The following is an 18,872-nucleotide window of genomic DNA, read 5'->3' as shown; positions in this document are numbered from 1 at the left end:
CCTCGGCTGTGATCACAGCGTAACTTGGAGGCTGAAGCGCCGAGGCTCGGGGTGAAGGTGGATGTTTGGTGAGCACTGTGTCAGTCATGGAGCTCAGATGCTGTTTACACAATGTTATTGTCAACAACCCAAGTCACACACATTAAAACATCTTTTATAAGAACCAGAGAGATGGTCAGAATGTGAAGAAGCTACCAAAATAAGACTGTTCAATCAATCATTCAAATCAATACTTTATTAATCCCAGAGAGAAATTAGAGTTTCAGTACACGCAATTCAGAGATCAGACATACATGGACAAGACACATGACAAGAATTGGTGACTGTGGTCATTCGCAACTTTGAGTCATGCTACCATAATAGAGATAAGAGGGTTATATGAGGATTGGTTCAGGTGGAGGGAAAAAAAGACACTTCAGAGTTACCCTCCCACCAGGAGGACAGCTTTGCTCTGCAAAAAAAAAAAAAAAAAAAAAAAAAGGACACCTCAGACAGATATGCAACAGACTTCAGACAACACACAACATAAGTGTCCACTAGGTGGGGTGGTGGGTTGGGACTATCCCCACTTCAGTTCCTGCAGCCACGATAAGCAGCGCATGTCACCTCAGTGTGGACAGGGGGAGGAGCATTGAGGGTTGGAGGGTTGCAGTGACCCTGGACGTTTCAGCGGCCTTCCTGCAGTCCCGCCCAGGCTGGGAAAGGAGACAGAGTTGAGTTGCCATAGCGACGGCACATTCCACATATCTTCTGAGGGGGCAGTTTTCGTTGGAGCCTTGCAGGCTCAAGGACGCCAGATTCCGATTAGAAATTGTTTTGGGGCCAGACAGAGATGATTTCCTCTCTGTCTTACAGTTTGTTGGTCCTCAACCTCTCAAAATCCCAGTAATGGACATGAATCTATCCCAATCCGTGCTGATTCGTCCACTCTCTCCTTGATGGCATCCATCTTTTGTGCCAAAGAATGAATCTCGGCCAAAGTTCCAAGCTTACGATTCATCTTGACAATTATGTGAGTCTGTGAATTTGCAGCGCGGTGCAAACCATCTCTGAGCTCCGGGATCAGGCCAATATTCCTCGACAGCTCGTTAATTTTCCGGTAAGCCAGGTAGCCTCCAAGGCCAATGAGCAGGAAACCTGACACCAACACCACGAATATCCACACGTCTTCAGAGTCCTCCACAGACAGCTGAGATAAACAAATCAAGTTCCACTGTTTCCAGGAGTCCATGATGATCTTTTTGCTTTTGTTCTTCAAATACAACAAACACACATGTTTAGTGTAGACCATAAACCAGTAAGTATGCGAGGGCTAAAATAATAAATTCTTCTTCCTGTTTTATTTATCATCTTATTGTCTTTGACTCTTCAGAACAGAGATGCTTCCCCTTTAGGCCAATGACATCCTGGGAATTAGAACCAGCCTGCTGACTTCCATAACCCTGGTGAGCTGAAGTGTGAAAAACCAAAAAGTGCTAAACAGTTTAGTTCAAAGGAATCATTAGCTTTAACAGTTAGGGTGCCAGATCATTGGCCATTTATTTTTGTTAGAAACGACAAAAAAACTAAAACAAAAAAACCTACGACCTCGTCATTTTTCTGCCCAGCCCTGACAGATCAGCTGTTCACCTCTGTTGGCTCTTTTTGCACAGCGAGCCCAAACGACAGCCACCACAGTCCTCAGGACCGGATAAAGTCCTGGTGTGATGCTCTGGGACGTCCCTGTTAGGAGACGAGTTGTCTTCCTGATCAAGGTCCAAGACAGGAAGTCCCTTTCACTTCTGTCTAACGACCGAGACGCTTTGTCATTTTTACTCATGTTTGGCTAATATCTGCAAAACCCAGGATGCAGTTTAAAATGCTCCATCACATTTTTATGCATTCATTATTTTAACAAAACACTAAAATCTTTGAAAGAGCAACAGAACTCTGACAAACGAGGTTTCTGAATCTCCGCGTTGGACCACCAGGACATGTCTCAGCTCCACAGAACGTGCTGTTTCCTGATGTGTTTGTAGGTATCAGCTCCAGAAAGCCATGTCCAGGGAGGACAATAGGGTGGGTGGGGGGTGGGGGTGGGGTGGGGTGGGGGTGGGGGGGTGTAAAAAGGGACCGGAGTTTCTGCCTATAAAAGGAAACTTTGATGGACAAAACCTACAATTTGTGGGTTAAAACAAACAAAGGGCAGCTTTTGTAGGGAATAATGCATGTCAGCCGTATCGCTGTCCCGCCACAGCTTTGAACGCTGCTGGGGACGTCCATTGCTCCACTGTTTATGCCATGTTTCTATATTAAAGCCAGGCACCTCAAAGGGAACGGCCTCAACTATTCAACAATTGAATGGCGGTGCTGTCATTATGGCTGATGTGGGCAGGAAAAAGTGGCTTTGGGATTTTTACTTTGGCGACTTGAAGCCCTCCTGTTAGCTGGGACCAGTTGCTGTTTATCCCAGTGCCTTTCTGGGGGCTAAACATAGTCAGCTGTCATTATGGATTTTACTCTTTCTCCTTGTCTGTCCTCCTCCAATCCTCACAAGCATTTATTCATTTCTCTCCCAATTTTGCCCTCCAGTGACACATGCCGGGTTGTTGCCTGATGGCCCTCTGGTCACCGAAGAGGAGAAGGGCGTGTTGAGATCCAGGACAGGACCACCTATAAGGATGAAAGTATCAGGTCAGCAGAAACCGATGAGGCAGGAATGCAGCGGTGCTCTGCAGAACAACACCTTCACAGCCCTTCCTCATAAAGGCATCACATTCTTCTCTAGTGTGACAGGAAATGGTGTCCAAGCAGCTTCCCTGCAACACTGTTAAATACCTGCATACCTTAGTTATGGAATCATGTAAATATGTATTAGTGAATGCATCAAGGTCAGGAAAGCATGCAGCCAAGAATGCAGAGGTGAAAGCAGTCTTTGTGTTTAGAGCAGAGATCTCTGCTGGAGCCTCCCCTTGGCGCTGAGCTGCCCGGGTCCAGTGATGGGGATCACAGTTAATAACTGTGCGTCGGGCTGTCAGAGGCACTTAGCCTGATTCTGGGCAGACGGAGCCAGGACTTCAGGGTAGGTAGCCGCCTCCTGGAGGAGCCTGGAGGACCTACTTAGTCATGAAGGAGAAGGAGGGAGACAGGCTGACTGACACAAAGGAAAAAAGTTCAGTACATGTGAAGTAGGCATGAAGATAACGGCACGTGTGTATCTTCTATCAGAATAATAATGGAGACGAGCTCAGTCAGCCGCGATCAAGGTTGCAGATAAGTTGACCATATCGTTATTATTTAAAAGTGTCTCCTGTTACATATAACTGCATTCACAAGCTTTTATTTCCACAGGAATGACATCATCACTTTCTAGTTGATTATTGATTTTGTCCATTTTGCATCTGCACCCTCCTTCAAAATAAAAGCACACTGACCTCTGCAGCAGCTAAGAGACTGACTACTCACAGGAGACTTACCTTAAAAAACAACATCCATCAAATAATGTTTAATCTGCAACCATGATGTTTACATCCCACCTGGAGATATTAGCACTGATACAGCTGTAAACTTCAGGTGAGGTGACAGAACACCATTCAGGAAGTGCTTTGTGTTGGAGGATTAGACCTGATGGTGACAAAGGCAGAGGCTTTAAAACGACTCCTCTGAATCAGCTCTAGTTCATCAGCACCAGACCTTATCACCCCACCAGACTCTTATCTCATCCCTGCACCGTCATGGGAATCAACCAATGAGGTGTCGGCAGCGTTTGAGTGGCATTTTGTGCTAAACAATGGTCATGAATAACTAGCCTTCCTGTCTGTGAACTCCAAAGTCCAGCTCATCCCTGTTTACTAGATTAGATAACTGACAGTTAAAGGCAAGGACGCTGTTTGCTCAGTGACTCCTCTCTGGCCTAATAGCATCTGATCTAATGGGAGATAGCGAGCTGCTTGTTGACTGTGGAGCCCCACTCAGCTCCATGGCAATGGCCAAACAACACCAGGAAACAAAGAGGAGCTGAGCTTTAGTGCCTGTAATTACTAGATACGTATCAGCGTCGTCGCTTCAAACTGCTGACAATAAATATTGTGTTTCTTTAATTACAGCCAGAATAATGTGAGCACGCTTCAAACATGACTCGGACGTGAAAAACCACTGGAGTCAAAGGAGTTTGTATTTTCCTTTAACACTGATAGTATAAAATAGTTTTATTTTTCATGCTTTACTCTCTACAGCAGCAGAATGAATGGAAGTCATCGTTCAGATAGATGATGTTCTGTAACCCCAGCGCTATGGCGCTCTGCAAACAGCTCTTCGTAACTGTGGCTAGAAAATATAAAAAACAAACTCATGTTTTATTATCAGTATCATAAAAGCACGAAGCTTTTCAGGTTTTTTCATGCAACAGTTAAATAGCATTTCCATCAAAAGCACCAGTGGTAATGTTGTACAGTTTTTTTTACACCATTTCCACAATTATTGATTGATTGATTAAATGTTTATTTGAACATAAGACAAAATATTTAAAAAAAATCAATGAACATAGTAGAAAAGAAAAGATATACCAATAAAAAAGTCTTTGTCCAAAGAGAGTAAGAAGAAACAAGTGCTTATTCAATCCCACCCCCTTGTCTCACATTACTAATTTACTTTACAACTTACCATCTATACCTACACACACACACACACACACACACACACACACACACACACACACACACACACACACACACACACACACACACACACACACACACATATGCACATATACACGTATACACGTATACACACACACACACACACACACACACACACACACACACACACACACACACACACACACACACACACACACACACACACACACCTAGTTAGTAATAACAATGACAATAATAACATAAACAACAGCAAAATAATAATGACAATATCATAGTTTCCATAACCTCAGAGAACCTCGTTTCCATATCCATTAATTATCATTTATTTATACAGTGATTTAAATTTGTTTATATTTGGACACTGTTTGTGTATTTCCTGCAGCCCATTCCACAGTTTCACACCACATACTGATACACAGAAACTCCTTTTACTGGTTCTTACCCTGGGCATTTTCAAATTTTAGTCCTTCGTAAATGATATCCCTCATCACTCTGGTTGAAGAGCTTTTGAATATTAGGTGGCAATAAGTGCTTACTAGCTTTGAACATAATTTGAGCTGTTTGATAATGAACCAGGTCTTGAAATTTAATGTATTTTGACTGTAAAAACAAAGAATTTGTATGATCCAGGAACCCAACTTTATGAATGACACGTATTACCCTCTTGTGCAACACTGATAGTGGGTGTAGTGCATTTTTATACTCGTGAGATATGGCAGAACTAATGAACAATACAGAATATGGAGTGATTTACAGTCCAACATTTGCTTCATTTTATTTATAATTGCAATGTTTTTTGCTGGTTTGGTTTGTGTGTGTCTAATGTGGGGCTTCCAACTGAGTTTATTATTCAGTATCACACCCAAAAATGTGATTTCATTAACATTCTCAATTTTTCCATCGTCAAACTTTATACATACTTCTGTGTTGATTTTACAATTGCCAAACGTCATTACCTTTGTTTTTTCTATATTCAGTGATAATTTATTATTATTCATCCATTATTTTTGTTTACTTAATTCTTGATTAATAGTATTAATTATTTCATTGAGATCATTTCCAGTGTAGAACAAGTTTGTATCATCAGCAAATAAGATGATCTTCAGAGTTTGCAGACTAGAAAAATGTCATTTATATATATATTAAATAGAGCAGGTCCTAATACTGAGTCCAGATGATCTGCCGTAACAGATCACTGCACAAGAGAAAACCATGTAATGGACTGGGACAACACAAGGATCGTAAACACTGAACAACAAAAATACAAAAGATGGATTAAAGAAGCTATAGAGATAAGGAGACGTGGATGTGGGACCATGAACAGGGACGATGGAGTTTACACGTTGGACCGCGCATGGGACTGCATCGTCGGAGAGGGGACAGCGGCCAGTAGAGGGCGACAACGTCCTCTGCTGCCCGCAGATAAACGGAGAAGGAAGTGACGCCACCATCAGCGTCAGCCTGAGGAAGTCTGCAGCTGCAGATGAAACTTAGCGACAAAACAGGTAACGAAACAGTTTCTGTGTTTTAAAAAGAACGACAGCATGGAATTAGATCCACGACACAGCATGAACACACCTAAGATGTATAAAGGGATTTTATTAGGTTTGCCTTGGTTTTATTTTGTAGATGTTTATCAAAAATGATTACTTGTTATTTTTTTCAGCAGGTCCTGTAACAGGTGTGAGTCTTAGCTGTTGTTTTCTGATGGACTGAGAGGAAAACTGGCTCTTTGAGGTCCAGATTCATGTTCTAGAGCAGGAACCAATCCAAACAAACCCTGATCATCAGAACCACTCAATCAGTCAATCAATCAATCAGTCAATCAATCAATCAATCAATTGGATGTATTTATAAAGCGCTTTTCAAACAAAGTGCTTTACAAAATGACCACAGGTTAAAAACATTAACAGACATATGCAAGCACACACACGCACGCATGCACGCATGCACACACGCACGCACACACACACACACACACACACACACACGCACGCACGCACGCACGCACACACACACACACACACACACATCAGTAAAAATTATATTTGGCTGAGTCCAGATGAGCCAAGTAAGGTAAGGCAAGGAAACGCTATCAGAGGAGCCGTCTGTCCCAGGAGCATCAGGTCTTCCACACTAAGTCAGAGCGCTCAGTGGAGGGGGAGCATAGACCCCCACCTATAGAGCGCCCAGGAAGCTACTGTCGACCACCGCTCCCGGGGCAGACGGCCCCCACAGAGGAAACACTGGATTAAAATGAGTAAAAATACAATAAAAGAGCTAATATAAATGACAAAAGTTAGAAAATGAGTAATAAATAAAATCATATAGACAGTAAAATAATAATATTAAATAATGAAAACAATGCTAAAATATAATCATGTAAAATGAGAAAAAAAACTGTAGTAAATATTTAGATAAAAGCTAACCTAAAAAGATGGGTCTTGAGCCTGCACTTAAAAACATGAATGTTCTCTGCGGCCCTGAGGTCCTCTGGCAGCTCGTTCCAGAGGCGAGGGCCATAACACTGGAAGGACGCCTCACCGTGAGTCTGTGTCCTGACTTTAGGGATGACCAGGAGACGCCTGCCAGAGGAGCGCAGAGACCGTGAGGGTTCATATTGTAAAAGCAGTTCTGAGAGAGAAGAAGGCCCAATCAGAGCCTGAGACCTTAAACTCTGCAGACCTGAGTATCTCACTGAGAAGCCAATCCCTAATGCTCGGATCACACCTCCTGCGCCATCATTATTAGAAACCAAAGATCATTACACACACACACACACACACACACACACACACACACACACACACACACACACACACACACACACACACACACACACTGGCTGGAGCTCTTGTGGCTGATGATGACAGAATTGAACCAGTGACCCCTGGTTGACAGACAGCTACTCTTCCTCCTGACCCACAGCCTCTCGGTGAGCCAGAGCAAATACAGGTTTGTCATCATCTGCTAACTGATGAAGTTATTAGCTGCCTTTGACCTGGAATTCATGATGAGTAAAGTCGTAACCACTGGGCAGGAGGTGACAGAAAGACTCTGGACAGGTTCCTGCAGCGCTAAAGCAAATGATGACTGAGACCCCAGTCATGACGCTATATTGTTATTTATAAAGGTTACTTCCTCCATGTTTTAAACCTTTAGGGGCACACAACTGTTTCTTCTGTGTCTAAGACATGCTAAATAAATCACCCAGTTTTCTGTGCATCCAGCTGATAAGGTATCAAACAAGCTAAAGCCAACAGCTTCATTTCACTCCTTTAACGCTCAGCATCCATGCTGTTACAGCTCCATGTGTCCCACCTGGAGACGAGCAGACGGTCCAGCTGCTCACTAGCTGTTTACAGTTCGATACCTGACAGTGGACTATGGAACATTTTAGACTTTAATAAATGTTTAACAAACAGTAGCATCGTTAGCATCTAAAAGCTACCTGCTAAAGTCTATTTTAACCAACATTCAGATGCTTTTCAGCATGCAGTAGGTAGTTCCACAGTCAGCAGCATGAATGTTTCTGCTGCTGGTGTCTCTGGCACACTGTTTAAACCATCACTTCCTGTTCTCAATCCCCTCGTCTGCTTATCCATCATTCCATGAGCATGCACGCCTGAGAGTGTTGATATGCCCAGGGTCCTGTTGCAACAACCACAGCCTCCCAGGGGCTCGAATGTTTGCAAGTGGTGGGCTGAAAGGGGCTGCTCCCTCAAGACACCCCGCCAATTATGAGCTAATCAGTTAGCCCCTGGAGCAGGGCCCTCCACAGGTCCCAGACAGACAGCCAAAACGGGAAGGCAGACCCCCAGGCTTGCAACAGCTCCACCTAACCTTAGTCCTCCTCCTCCTCCTTACCACAAAGAGCCTGGCCTTGTCCCCACAAAGACCCCCTCTCTCTCCTCCTCCCATTGCTCTGAGATAAAACAGGCTTTGAGAAGTGTCAGCCCTCACTACTCCACCTCTCCTGTCTACCTGGACAGTGGATGGACACACACACGCACACGCACGCACACACACACACACACGCACGCACACGCACACACACACACACACACACGGATGGAGCTGCAAACACAGACATATAGGAACAGACGTCAGCTGCCCTTCAGCTGAATTGGTACAGTGATCCAGTGTGAAAATGAAATCAAATTAAATAATCTTTTCTGGAGTTTTCTCTTTTTCTTGTGACTTGATCCTTTTTTGGATTGAAAAACATTTTCCAAGGGGGTCTGCAGATATGACAGGGCGGCCCCTATAAGCGCTCCAAATGTGAAAAAAAAAAACCAACAACCTTCCATTAGTTTTCTTTCAGTGTTTGGTTTAGGAATTATTTCCCTAAAACGAGTCATTCAAAAAAATCCCTATCTTGGGGGGGGGGGGGGGGGGGGGGGGGGGATTGTGTTTCTCGGCTGGTCGGGAAACACCTTAGGATTCCTCCAGGGGAAACTGGCCCAAGTGGCTGAGGAGAAGAAAGTCTGGGCTTTTCTGCTTCAGCTGCTGCCTCCGTGACTCAACCCCGGATAAGCAGAGGACAGATGAACGACTGGACATGCAACATGGAGCCATGGCTAACACTACAACGTCATGTTTGATGGCCATGTTGTAGCCAAAACTATTTTAGTGTGTACAAACCATGTTACGGTTGTTTCTGCTAAGTGGTTTGGTGTGGCTCGGTTCAGGTCGGGACACTATTGAGAACCTGGGGCGTTACACAGCAGGACAAGAAAGCAAACCACTGATTTCTGGGTTTAGATCTTTTGAATGTGAAACAGAGCTCCACCTGTAACACTTTGGTCGAAAAAGCAGGAGTGTGACCTTAATTCCCCATTTTCACCATGATAGTTAGTTGATCAAATGTGAGCGGCGTGAGTGTACACATGCTAAGCTAAGCTAATTTCTAAGATGTGAGCAATAGTCAGCAGATTGTAATTATGGTGACAAAACATTAATGAAAATCTTCATTTAAAGGGACTATGAGGAAGTTTGACGGCTAAAACATGTATAGAAATAATAAATGTCTTCTTCATACATCCTCCTGCAATGCCCTGGTCCTGTAGAATGAGCCCTGGTATTTTTACTGTGATTGCCTGTTTTTCTGTAAAATCACAGAAAAAGAGAGTTTGTCTGCTGTGCTGAAGAGAAAGGTACAGAACCAAATTATTTAATTAATTAGCTGCGCATTCTCCTGTCCACTGTCCTCCGGGCCACACACACACACACACACACTGGACTGTCTCAGCTGTTATTTTCGTTAAGGAGTGTGCACGAACAGCATGCGCGCCTCGTGCACGAGCCTACTATTGAAGCTGCCGTTACGCTTTTGGCCTGAGGGGGCAATCGCGAGCATAAAAATTCAAAACTCTTTAAAGTCCCTTTAAGGACAGCAAGCCTTGTTGTAGTCGATAGTTTGCTGATTAGCTACACAGCTCCGTGCTCTAAGGACAGCAGATCCTCACTACACAGGACAAATTCCTAATTAGTACAAGTTGTGCCAAATAAAACTAAAACATTTAAAAAGCAAACCTCAGATCTGTCATATTTTGGCATTTTTAGAGAGAGAGGGGCGATGAAGCCGAAGAGTTTGATATATAATATGTGCATGGTATGTAAAAGTTGGGTCTCTAAGGAGTAAAAAGCGACACCTGTGTGTTTTGGTATTACACTGTAAGGCCAATGTCAGCCTTGTATGTACATATTGACTAAATGAGACAATAATTCAAGTGAAAGTGTGCTTGTCATTATTTCTAAACAAGATTCCACTATTAAAGTGTTGCATGAATGTGTTTAACTCAGTTTGCTGGCTGCAGGGGCAAGTTCACAAATGCAAGGCGCTGCTTCCAATGTCATCATGGAAGTAAGGGGAGGGGCTTGAAGTGCAATATTCTTTCTACCATTAAATGGTGTTCTCATGGCATCTAACCATATCTGATTTAAGCAACAAATTTAGAATACGTTGATCATTATAGTTATACATCCTTGAGTTTGAAAGGAAGATGGAAACAAACCATATTTTAAAAGTTCTGTTCCAACATACTGACCAGTTACATCGCTTGCCTCGGCCAGGATGACTGACTGTACTGACACTGGCGTTATCCATGAGCCAACCTTTTGTTTTGGCCCTGCTTCTCTGTTTTGTGCTTAGTAGACCATGCAAACCCACCTGTGGACAAGTTAGCCAGCTGAAGTTATGTCACCCTCACACCCACCTACTAGCTGCAAAAAGCAGCTGAAAACTCACCTCAGACAGGCTTTAATTGACCTTCATCACCCCCTTCTCCTTATTCTGCTCTTTCTTCTTACTCCGCATTTCCTCGGAATCCACTGATTTCTCTCTTTCCTATTCATTTTCTCTCTCCCTTTCTCTCTCCCTCTCTGTCTCTCTCTCTCTCTCTCTCTGTCTCTCTCTGTCTCTCTCTCTCTCACTCTCTTGTCTCTCTCTCCCTCTCTCCTTCTCTGTCTCTCTCTCTGTCTCTCTCTCCCTCTCTCTCTCTCTCTCTCTTTCTCTCTCTCTCACTAAATAGGCACACAGACATGTGCACATGCATTAACAAGACATGACTGACTTCAGAGCTAGCTCCGGAGAAAGGCCTCAGCCTGAGCCTCGGCCTCACGTTAATTGATGTTCGGCCATTTCGACTCTCTGAACTTTAGTTTTGGCTGTGTGTTCGTGTTTGGATGTTAATAGTTGGACAAAAGGGCAAGCTGTGGTTACTAACAGACCATCCAAGCAGTTTCTGCTTCTTAATATCATTTACAAAATATTTATTTCTGTATTTTATTTTGCTGATTGAATGGGGAAAAGGCTGTGTCATTAAACTGCTTGGACAAACATGTCAGTGGGGCTGCTGGCTGGATAAGAAACTTGAGCAGGTACCCAGCTTCTCCTGTCTCCTGCTCGGGAACAGTTGCTAGAGCAGGCGGCTGGCTGTTTCCGTTTTCCGGGGCAGCCGGGCTGCCTCCGATGCGAGGCTGCAGTTGAGTTGGCCATTAGTGGATCTCTGAGGGAGACCACAGAAACACTGCAGCTCTTTTTGTTGACGCTGCTTCACTTTTGAGTCGCTGCAGCCGCAGTTTTCCCGCTAATAGTTTGCGATGGGGGAAAACTCTGTGTTTACCATAACACTGCTTGGTCTATGATGGGTTGAAATATATCATGTTGGTGTGGCTGCAGGCTAAAAATAAACTAGAGCTAAAGAACTGACCGAGGATAGCGGAGGCTATCAGGATTGGCTGTTCCACGGTCAGAGACCCGCAAGTCCGCCTTTGTGGAATTGGCTCTCTGCTCTGTGGGGTGTCGACACAGCAGAGGATCTTTGACCACGGCGAACCAGCAAAGCCCAATATCCTCGGTCAGCTTAGTTATGATTTCTTTACTAAGCAGGCCGGAGATGCCTTTACATTGGAGTCGCTTTGGGGTAGCATGTACCTAATGTCTCGCTGATCTCTGACCCTGGAGCAAGAGCTGATGGAAAAGGCCACGGCACCCGGCTACGATCCCAGCGGCCTGAGGCTCTGCTTGTAATTTAATAGTCCCGGTCCATAATAGATCTCCACAGGCGACCAGCATGACTACAGCCTCGCATGCAAGCCAGTCTGCCGTGCAGGTGGGAGTCCTTCTTAGCTTCTTGGGTCAGGTAAGTAGCTACATTGGTTCATTTGTTCCAATCGTAACAGCCCCACTCTCACCTCCACCTCTTTTCCCAATTTTGGATTGTCTGGGCGTGACGGGATGTGTGACACGGTCAAAATGGTGGTGGTGGGAACCTTCCATTTGGGAACAAAAACTTACAATCTGAGCCTATGGACATGAATCGTCCAGTAAACATGTCGATGGTCAACATCCAGACACTATTATTCTCTCTTCCGTCTCTTGAACAGCAGCTGGGATGTTCATGCCCACACGGGAACGTGCACGGTGTCGTATAATGCGTCTTTTTTTCCTCTCTTCTTGCCTGGTTTGATGGGAGCTGACGGTGCTGGATGCACGGCAAGCGTCCTGGCAGTGCATTTGAAGAGAATGTGTCAATCACAAAACGTCGCTCCTCATGGATTGTTTTCTGTGCAAACAAATTCAGCATACACTCTTTCAGCAAACAATATTTCAACTAGTACATGACTGGAAAAACACCCCGTATGCACCGTACCCAGGAAAAAGGAATCCCGGTGCGCTGAGAGGTAAAAATGAAAGGTGTACTTTGTACCGGTCTGTGAGTTGATCTCTGTGCCACATACCCACCCTCCCCATGGGTGGAGTATGACTCTGGTAGGGGGGTGACTTACGCTTTAACAAAGGCAACAGAAGAGTTGTGTTGCTGTTAGCCAATCAGAGGTGAGACATTTGCATATCATGAATATTAATGAGTAAAACTTGTGATCCTGTCATTTTCCACTCAGTCACGCACATGAAGTTAAAAGATTTATGATGTCATGTACGGATGAGTGTCAACACAACACTGAGGAGGAAATACAACTGCAGAGATCTTATAGGAGTATTTTTGATACTGGGAAGGGATATGAGACATTGTCCACACACAGCTATTAATCCCACTTTTACAGTAAGACAACGATTAAAGTTAGATTTGGATTTGGGCAGAACACTGGGATGTGTCCAGTTTCAGGGGCTGCATCTTCTGAAGACCCAGCCTGCCTGGCAGGCGGGTTTTGGTACCAGACATTGGGGTCTTCGTTGACTGAGAAGACCACAAGTGAAGTTGGACAGTTGTACCTGGCAACCATGACAACACTAAACATAAGTTAAAATTACATTTAGCAGCATGCTAGCTGCCTCTGTCGCAAGCAAGAAGATATTTTCTACATCTAGACATTAGAAATGCAGACGTTTTATGATTTTTTTATGTTATCTGCTATTTTCTTGGTGCATTTACTGTTTCCTACTTTAAATGTCATTAAACATGCACCCATTCACTTTGTACCATTCAGAGGTTAAGAATTGTTCCAGGATCAGCAAATAAACCTTCTGATGTAAACCACATCATCATGTCGCCGGCTGCTCCTGTCCTCCTGCGCTGGGATATAAGCTTTCACCAGGCTAGCGTATTAAGTGACCCTCATAGACCCACTGGCTGAGCAGTGTGTGTGTGTGTGTGTGTGTGTGTGTGTGTGTGTGTGTGTGTGTGTGTGTGTGTGTGTGTGTGTGTGTGTGTGTGTGTGTGTATAGGAAGTGCACAGAGCAGCTGATGCAGTGTGTGCTATGTTAACCTATCCAAGGGCAGCATGGCAATAACAAACATGAGATCAGAGCACAGAGCCCATCTCTGACCCCTCGCCATCCACACAGACAGCCAGATCACTATCACCCTGTCTCTCTCTCTCTCTCTCACACACATACACACACACACACACACACACACACACACACACACACACACACACACACACACACACACACACACACACACACACACACACACACGTCATCCATGACATCCTTTAATTGGTGTTTTTAATCATTGACTCTTCGGACAAATCAAAGTGTTTCTCTCAGACAAAGGTTTCCTCCCAACAATGCCCAGCAGTAAATGATTGACTTGTTTTGAGCCAAAGGCTCCGCCCACCCTGTGGAGAGCTGAGAACAGAAAGTAGCCCACACCTTGTTGTACCCACAAGGCCGTTGGCTCATCTGTGGCCCATTGGCGAAGATCCAGAGACGAGACGACCATCCCAGAATCCATGAAAGAGCAAGTGAGCTTCACGGTAGGGCCGGCTTTTAGGCATTTGCAGCAACATGACCTTCGACCTTGTGCACAAAAATGTACTTGTGGTTTTTGAAATTTTCTTCCACCGCGTGCCTCTGGCCTTTTAAACAGATCAGCTTTCCTCTTCTTGCAGCCGTCGGCATGCCCCTGGCCTGAGGTTCGTAGACGACCCGGGTCCACTTTCAATTCAATTCAATTCAATTCAAAAATACTTTATTAATCCCGGAGGGAAATTCAGTGAATTCAGTAATTCCGGCCTCATGTCGGTGCTGCAGCACAGCAGAGAGGCTGCAGGAACTCTACCGTGTATCAGATGAAGATCTCATGATCTTCAAGCCTGCTGTCTCTTAAGCTCTTTGGGTTCAGTGACACATTCTTCTGCAAAACATTACATTTCACGAGAAAAGCAGCTGAATAGGAGAAGATGGTGTGGGAGCACGGTTGTTCCTGGAACGACTGGACCATCTTTTCTGGGTTTCCTGACAGCTTTAAGACACTGCAGGTAGTTGGAAGCTTGCACAGCTCGGCTCAGTGTCTGGCTCGGTCGAGTAAACTCTGAACCCCAAACACTGAGGCTCATTACAGAGACCTCCGCTGTTTTGTTTAGCTGCACTCTTTACAGTTCTCCAAAATGAGAATTGAATTTCTTCTTCTCTGTTTATGTTATCGTTTGTAAACCTGAGCAGAAGTGGAGCATGAGGCACAAGAGGGAAACTCATACACACTTTAATGAAGTATTTACAGATAATTCCAGCTGTCAAATACTTCTGGCCCATGACATAGAGCAGAGTGCTGTCCCCCCCCCCAAACGGGCTCCCCTCTCCTTAAGGAGGCAGATTTGATTTCAGGTAAGAACCTATTACTGAGAGCGGAGGCCAGTGAGAGTTTTAGCAAAAGGATCCTTCATGTTGGAGACAGACAGAGAGAGAGAGAGAGAGAGAGAGAGAGAGAGAGAGAGAGAGAGAGAGAGAGAGAGAGAGAGAGAGAGAGAGAGAAGCCAGAGGCCAAATCCACATTTAAAATGTATCATTTATTTATTTCAGACTTTTTAAAGTCCGACTCAGACGAGTGAACAGCTGCTTCCAGTCTGACTCAGTCTGAAATAAAAGGGGTTCATAAATGTGAGACACGCTTCTGAGATTCCTTCGACAATCTGAAGAAATCATTTTATTCCTGAAGCAAAGAACAAAATAAAAACTAAACAATATAGAATAAAACTAACTTTCTACTGTTTTAGGCAAGATAGAAAATAACCTTCGGGATAATTTATCCAATTAATTTATTTAGGATCACAAACATTATTATTATTATTATTATTATTATTATTATTATTATTATTATTATTATTATTATCATATGCTTTAGCACGATCATTATTATTATATTATTATTAATATTATCATCATCATATTATTATTATTATTATTATATCATTATTATTATTATTATTATTATCATCATATTCATTATTATTATTATTATTATTATTATCAAATTCCTTAGCACTATTATTATTATTATTATTATTATTATTATTATTAACAACTTTAAAAAAATAATATTAATAATAACTGTGATATTTGATGTTTCATAACCACTCCACCCCTGCCCCCGCAGCAGACCAGGGTGTTGCGGTGATAATGGGCCTATGAGTCGTGACCTCTGGATGGAAACAATTTGCAGGAGGCTTCAAATTGACCATTTATAGGCAAATTAATCCTCCAAGGAAACGAGACACATCCTCCTAAAGAAGGCCATTTGGACCGATCAGAACCTATAAGCCGCGCGGGTGTCTGATCGGTCCGAACCCTCCTCATGGTTCCTGATATTTATGTTTTACGGTTGTTCTCTGTACGTTGTGATCTAGCGCTGACTGAAAAGACGACCGCTTAATTTAGCGGCAAACTAAAGAATGCGTATTATTCTAATAATAATAATAATAATAATAATAATAATAATAATAATAATAATAATAATAATAATAATAATAATAATAATAATGTTTTGTTGTCTCTAATTATTAGCGATATTCTGCTTCATTCTGGTATTTGATTTAGATTTTCTGCCCCCATAGTGAAACACATCTCCAAGCGCTCCGGGTCCAGGTCCGGGTTCGGGTTTGGGTCACACCGACCACTGAGTCTGCCAAAGTGTGATCTGGACTCACTTTATTATTTTAATCCCGTGTGTCGTTAAAACCGATGATAATCGTGTGTTTTCACGTAAATGAGCTCAGGAGAAACGGCTGTGCTGCGTTTGGGTTGATGCGCTGCGGGATTCCCAGCAGCAGGATCACTCGGGTCAGTTTGGGAACAATGCAGGAAGTTGTCCTTATGAATTTTTCTCACTCTGGTTTTCTGGACTTGTTCTGTTTGCTTCTTTCTCGTTTTGCTCCGGCTGTTCACCACGCCGCCGCGCTGTTTGCGCAAGAGCTGCACCATCTTCCTCCGACAAGGTGACAAGAAGCGAAATGGTCCACACGCAGAAATGATGAATGACTAAAAAAACAGATCAGCGCTGGGAGAAGAGCAAACATCTCCATCCATGAAAAAAGGCATGTTTTCTTTTATTTTGCACCAGTCTGGATTTACTCTGTGAGCTTCAAGATGACATCGTCTTGTTTTATTCTAACCCAATCCGAGCTCCTATTGGGCCTTCGATGCGCTGATTCTCATTAGTCTCCAGTAAGCGGGATTTTACGCGTGTTGTGCGCCTGTCTCCGTCGAAGGGCTCTGGGATCAGTCACCACGCTTGTTTGGGCTGGATGGACCCCAAATCACAGATCTGGAGGCAGAGGAGGGATGAGGGAGGAAGAACGGCTTTAATTATTCAGCTGCGCTCCTGCAGAGGGTTTCTGCTGCTGCGGCATCCCCAACACAACAACAACCTGTGATTTAAACAAAATAAAACTCAGTATTGTAATAATAATAATAATAATAATAATAATAACAATAACAATAACAATAATGACATAAATAAAGAAAACATTATTTTATATAGCGCCTCTCAAGATAAAAATCACGAGGAAATTCATAAGAACATAAATTCTAAATACAAAAAAATCTTCAAAAATGTATTAAAATATGGTTAAAATAAAAAATATTTAATACATGATGATAAAATGAATAGGAAAGAGGGAAATCAGTGGATCCCAGGAAAGGTGCATAGGTACAAAGAGCAGAATAAGGAGAGGGTGATGAAGGTCACACCAAAGCATGAACAGGAGAGTTTTCAGCTGATTTTTAAAGGAGACCACTGAGTCCACTGATCTCAGGCTCAGGGGGAGATAGGTCCAGTCTGGCGGCCACAGCAGCACCTGTCACCTTTGGTCTTTAGCCTGGTGCTGCACAACCCTTTGGTCACTGGACCTCAGGGACCCGCTGGAGGTGTATAGGGACTAAGAAGATCACCAATGTAAAATTATCAATATTATTAATTTTAATGTTAAATTTCACAAATCGAAGAGGGGAAATTACTTTTTTAGTCTATCTGATCTGAAACGGTAAAATTATAAACATCAACCACACCGAAGAGAAAGTTTCCAGCTGTGATAAAAACAAATTATTAGGCAAATATGTTTTTATACCTTGGAACAAAATCACACAGTTTTAAACGAGTCGCTTAAATAAGAACAGAAAATATTGATATTTAAAAATAATCTTTGTTGTTTTTCTATCTAAACCATGGGTCTGCGGCTGAAAATTGACAACACAGATAATTCAGGGCGGCACGAGCCCCCTAGGAATTAGGAACACAAATGTGCCACGCGCTGAGGACGCGCATACACCTTTACTAAAGCTGCTATTTGTTGTTTCTGTCCCGTTTCAGCGTGTGGCCTTTCAGACGCCCTCACCTTATTTAGGATCTTTTTTTCCCCAAATAAAGGAAAACGTGAGTTTTTCCTCGGAGAACGTGCGGCGCCCGCCCGCAGTGACGTTCGACCTCCTCGTGGTTCCTTTATCGGACAGCGGACACATCTGCATCAGGTTTATGATTAACAACAGCACGCATCTGCTGTGGACACAAGGAGGAGGGGGGTGCTCATCCTGCACTCATCATTAACACGCACCAGAACCTGGACTACACTAAACTGTTCACTTGGTCTCTAGAGAGCGAAAGGTGTGACCCACGTGACCCCTGGTGTGATCCGGCAGACGGCGTCTAAAAAATGAGTTCCTGCGGTCACTTCCAGGTCAGATCCGACCCACAAAACGCAAATCACGGGCTCAGATTAGTTTTCATCGTTCCTTCTCCTCCGCCTCCTCCCTCCTTCCGTCCGCCTCCGTCTCTCCTCCCCTCTCTCCTCCCTCTATCAGTCATTGCGCTCGTTGGCACAGGATCGGCTGAAAGTGACAGTCTGGAGAGCGCTGCTCTAGGCTGCAGGAGAACCGAACCCAGCCGTTGTTTTGTTTTGGTTTTGTGGGGTTCGGGTTTTCCCTCCTGGACTGGCCCTTTTCACCCCCTCTTACTTTTCTCCTCTGCTGAAGATGAAGCAGTGAAGCGCACA

The 18,872-nt window shown here is 43.7% G+C and overlaps 1 protein-coding gene across 1 annotated transcript in view; it reads left to right on the top strand.

Moving 5' to 3' along the window:
• The first annotated feature begins 14,235 nt into the window (after window positions 1-14,235).
• satb2 (SATB homeobox 2) overlaps window positions 14,236-18,872 on the top strand; it is a 40,293-nt gene continuing 35,656 nt past the window's right edge. The window contains exon 1 of the mRNA XM_015965759.3: window positions 14,236-14,363. The gene's annotated coding sequence lies outside the window, so the exon portion shown is untranslated. The remainder of the gene's footprint in view (window positions 14,364-18,872) is intronic.

The sequence above is a fragment of the Nothobranchius furzeri genome, chromosome 14 (assembly GCF_043380555.1).
Source record: "Nothobranchius furzeri strain GRZ-AD chromosome 14, NfurGRZ-RIMD1, whole genome shotgun sequence".
In the NCBI taxonomy this organism is placed as follows: Eukaryota; Metazoa; Chordata; class Actinopteri; order Cyprinodontiformes; family Nothobranchiidae; genus Nothobranchius; species Nothobranchius furzeri.
Note: the sequence above shows the minus strand (reverse complement) of the source record. Positions and strands in the feature narration are given on the sequence as shown.